Here is a 5,442-nt window from a genome sequence, read left to right on the forward strand (position 1 = left end):
TACCAAAAATTTATAATTTCCGGTGTTGAGGAAGATGCAGGGAAACAGACATTCTCATACATTGTTGGGCTGTGGATTGGAGAGTAATTTGATTTTGTCAAAATTAAAGTTACATGTAGCCTTTGATCTGTTTCTAGGAATCTACCCTATAGAAATAATCACATAAATTGTCAGAAATATGTGTAAGAATATCTATTGAGACACTGAAATAATAGTGGTAACAACAAAGTCACCAAACTATAAATCAATGGAATTTGAAAAATTATAGTACCTACAGGTGGGTGGCTATGTGACCTACAGCCGGGGTGGTTCAGTCAGCTAAGCATCCGACTTTGGTTCAGGTCATGATTTTATGGTTCGTGAGTTTGAGCCCCCGCATTGGGCTCTGTGCTGACGGCTCAGAGCCTGGAGCCTGCTCTGGATTCTGTGTCTCCCTCTCTCTCTGCCCCTCCCCAGCTCACACTTGGTCTCTCAAAAATCAGTAAATGTTCAAAAAAAATGTTTAAAAATCGTAGTACTTACAAATAATAAAATATTATGCGTCAATTAAACAGAATGAGGTATATGTGTATGTGAATTGTAACACTGAATTGCAACACTATCCATGCTTATTTCTAAGTGAAAAAGCAGGTTGAAGAGTAAACTTTTTGTTTAAAACATTCATTATACTTGTGTACATGCGTGTGCATGTGAGTAAACAAAAAGTCCATCTGGGGAGAATAAATGACAGAATTCAGGGAAGATTTTTAGTTTATACACTCCAAAGTTTTCGGATGTACATTTTGTTTTTCCCTTTTGAAAGAAGTTAAGACATGATTTATACAATTTATCTATGTAAAGGAAAATGTATGTCAAAGTCTAAAGATAGTGTCTTAAAGACCTCTGAAAAAGGTCTTTGGAATATTTAGACTCCAATCAACTCCCTACCACCTTGCATGCCATTCTTACCCCATGTTTTTAGTTCTGTCCTTTTTCAACACCTCAAATTAGACATTATCACGTTCATCATCATCATCATTTATTTGCGATGTTTTAGATTCATCTACATTTACCACTTTCTTTTCTTAATATTGACTCTTGCATTTTCTGACCTTCCTTTTGATATAATTTTCTGTCTTTTTGAAGTACAACTTTTACATGTAACTTAACTATAGACAAACTCTCTAAGTTTCTATTTATCACAGTAGATTAATTTATTTGGCTGCCATTCTTGATAGGAGGTTATCTGGGCACCCAATTTGAGACAGATACTTTCTCTCAGCTCTTTATATATGTTCTTCCTCTTCTGGTCTTTGTTACCGAGTAGGAATCTACAATCAGTAGATTCCAATAGGTGGTTTCTTGCTACGTATCTGACTTTTCTCTTGGGCTGTTTTTATGATGTTTGTTTTCACTTTTCTGCAGTGTGGTGAGGTGGATAAAGGTGAAATCTGCAATATCACATGGCATGGTAAGGAATATGCCTTATTGGGGGACACTCACAAGCCAAGGGCACCAAACAAGGACCTGAGTGTCCTAATTCTTCCTCCACCCCATAGAAATCTATGCCACTGTGGGCCACACAACCAAATTGCAGCAAAGAGACATCTGCCTCCTGCCTACACCCTTTTTAATAGGCAAGCATGAGAATTAATTTCCCAATGGGGCAACTGCAGATTCCTTGGTTTCCAGGAAATGCTGATTCAGATGTCAGCTGTTTACAAGGAGCTTTCTGAGAACCCAGCTGCCCAGCACCTGGGACATCTTGGGGCCAAGAAGACAATACAGATGTTGGGAGGGGGTGAAGTAGCTACCAGCCCAAACTAGTTCATTGCCCAGGCAATAGAGAGTAGGCGTCTTTTTCAGGTAATTCAATTGTTGTGCCATAATTCAAGCCCCTAATCTCCCTGTCTCCCCACATATCTGACATAGGAAAAGAGAAAGCAATGATTTGCCCCTACTTCCACCTCCACAATCCTTCAGTTTTGGGGTCGGATGTGTCTAAGTTCTACCAACTAGGGTTTGTCATCCAGCCTGAGGCACAAGGTAGATTCGGAGTTCTTTTCTCTGAGCGATGTGCTCTCAGGGAGCCACGATTTGTCATTTTGACTCTAAGGGTGACATCTAGAGGTAGAGAAGGGTAGCTGCAGAGGAGCGGGAACCCATCTGTAACTGAATCGTCCGTCAGCGGTATGCTGAGTCCTCTTTCCCCTGTGACAAGGGCTTCTACCAGAGTAGAGTGGCCGAAGGCCTAGACTGCTCCCTTAATGTCTGACCCCCTCTCGCTTATTTCGGACCTCATTCCAGTTAGACTTGGTCTTCTATTCTAAAAGCTATCAGCAGGGAGATGAGCTTTCATGGTTTAGCCAAAAGACCCAAAACTAAGCCTGGTAAATGGGATTCTCCCTGCTGTGAACATCAACAACTCAGGGGTCCACGTGGGAGGGTATGGATGTCCAAGCTCTGCACTGTCCTCCGCCAGTTCCAACAGACCCAACCAGAGCAGCAATCCTCTAGTTCCCCAAAGGCCACGTTTTCAGGACTACACCAGACCTGGATGGGTGGAGAGAAGTGTGGGTGGGTCACCCTCACCTTCAGGGACTTTGAGGCTGTGGGTTTGGAAAGCAAGGGCAAAGACCCTGATCTCTAAAGGGAGTCGAATTTCCCCATTCCCAGGGCCTCCTCGCCCATTATCTTCCTCATGGCTTTCTTCCCTCCTCCCTGACCTTCCAAGAAGTTTTCTTTCTCTAAAAACTGCTGTAGCTTTTCTCTTTCCCATTTACCCAGCCCCTGGGGAAGTTTTGTGGATCTGGCCAGGGTTTTTCTATCAGTCCTCTGGTTTCTCTTTCTCTACCCTACAGCTGCAACTGCCTACAAAACCCAGAGAATTCGGCCCAGAGCCAGAAACACATCACTCTGCTTGACAATCCTTCTCAATTGAGGGATTTTCCTAATTTGGCATGCTCTCTCCAGATGGTGCAGCCTCAGGCTCAGAGAATGCTCCTCTGTTTCTGCCCATACTGTAAAGAATGTAGAGGGTATGACTGCCTCCTTCTCTTTGGTCAGCCCAGCAACTTACCCTGCAATAGCAGTAGGATTGGTAGATCTCATTCTATGGAGACCCTGCTAACAGATGCTTTTCTCTTAGAAAGCATCTATTTCCTTTTGCCCAGAATCAAAAGGAAAGTCCATTTCCTTTCACCCAGAATCAGGTGGCATTACTGGCTTTTGACCAACTCTGCTTTCTTTCCATCCCCCTGGTTTAATACAGAAGTCCAGATTTAGCTAAATGGAGCAAAGTAGTAGAAGCAAGTTTGGTAAATTATATCAAAAATTTTCAAAATCTGGACATTTTGACCCAGTAATTCCAATTTTAGGATATCAACCTAAGGAAATATTTGAACCCATGTCATAGACTATATACAAAGATATTCATAGGAATTTTTATAAAAGCAAAAATTAGAAATAATTTTGAGGTTATTTCTTAAATAAATATAATGCACCCATATAATTGAATTGTATGTAGCAACTACATTATAGCTATTTAAAATTATAATGCAGATCTTTAGTTACTGATGTGAAAAAATATTTGCAATATCCTATGAGGAAAAAGACAATCTATAGAACAGCATATTTGATATGATCCCAATATATATTTCATTTGTCCTCTGCAGTATTTGACACTGCTGATCATTCCCTTTCTTGAAACTTAAGTTTCATGACACCTCTTTCCTCACTCCTAATTTTCTTGCACTCTCTCTGGCTGTCTTCTCAATCTGTTAATCTACGTATTTTGTCACTTCTGAAAGTTGGCTTTTTTCAGATTTCCATATTCCTCTTCTTTTATCTTTTCATTCTGTCCACTCTCCTTGAGTGATTTCACTTTTCATATGAATTTAACAACCATTTAAATGTTAGGAAATTTCAGATCTGAATGTTTAGCTTCAATGGTTTCCCCAAACTCTAGAACCATTTAGCCAATTGGGCATCACTATTTGATTGTCTTCCAGGATCCTCAAAGTCTGCCTGCCCAAAACAGAACTCATCTTCCCTCTCCTCCTAAAATTGCTCTGCCCAGTATTCTTAATCTTAGTCATGGCCACCACCTCCATTCAACATCCTAGCAGGCATTCTTGTTTTCTCTCTCTCTTTAACCAAACAAGTCTGTCAATTCTACCATCTGAATAGCTCTCAAACCTGTTTATTTATCTTCACTCCTCTTCCTGATGTTGGATTATCTAATGGCTTCATTGCATGATTAGGGCACTAGCAAAATATGGGGTCCCAGGAAACCCTCAGAAACTCCCACCTTGCTGGCCACAACTCTTGGCTATTTGTCATGTAAGAATTCTACACTCATCTGAGAAAAAGATGAACTTGATAAATGGGCACTGGAAGACTAATATCTGCCCTGTCCTATTCCCAAGAAATAATTGATATGTTATAAAAGAGGAAGACAAGAAAGCATTAGATGTTCTTCAGAATCTTATCTTGCTTGGTCACGAAAATTTTTACATACATGTGACTTTGTAATATTTTTAATAGACAATAGAGGAAGCCCACCTCTGAGTGTAAGAAAGAAAAAATTGTTCTTACACATTTTAACTGTCAATCATCTCAGATATAAAAAAAAAGAGGCACTTAATTTGCATTCCACCCTCCCCCCCCAGGGGAGGCAGTGATAAGATCATGTCCATCATGTTTAACTGTAAATAGACATCTTTGTATCAGCTATCCCTGTGATAGGTGAGGCATTCATTATTAGAATGGGACAGTTCCAAGAAAGAAATGTCACCAATAGACAACTGAGAAACTAGTATCTAGATAATATCTGATTATGTAATAAAAATGTCAAAGAGAAATGAAAAAACACTTAAAAAAACCCTTTGACTGATTTTTGCTATTTAATGTTCTGAGTCTTTCAAACCATGTAATTAATTCATACCATAACAAGCAGGAGGCAGTCTCCCCTGATATTTGTTAAATGATTTCTGTAAAACCCCGGGAATCAAAAACAAACAAACAAAAAACCAAGACAAAAACTGGAAGGAATTTAATGTTTGATGTATCAAAAAAAAAAGATTATATTCAACTTGATTCAGAACTGAATTTCCTTACAAATATTTTTATGGTTTAATACCATTTTGACTTGAAATATGCGTGGGGGAGGCTTGAAAATGTCATAATCTTTGCAAGATTTGAGTCCCTAATTTGACCCTGTTTTTGCCATTTCTTGTTTGAATTCCTTAAAAATTCTAAGCCAGTTTACTATATCAGAGATTTAAAAGCTGTCCAAGTTTTATGGTTCATGAGTTCGAGTCCTGCATCTGGCTCTATGCTGACGGCTCAGAACCTGGAGCCTGCTTCAGATTCTGTCTCCATCTCTCTCTGCCCCTCCCCTGCTCACACTCTCTCTCTCTATCTCTCTCAAAAATAAATAAACATTAAACAAATTTTAAAAAA

This window comes from Panthera leo, chromosome A2, assembly GCF_018350215.1.
Source record: "Panthera leo isolate Ple1 chromosome A2, P.leo_Ple1_pat1.1, whole genome shotgun sequence".
Taxonomy (NCBI): domain Eukaryota; kingdom Metazoa; phylum Chordata; class Mammalia; order Carnivora; family Felidae; genus Panthera; species Panthera leo.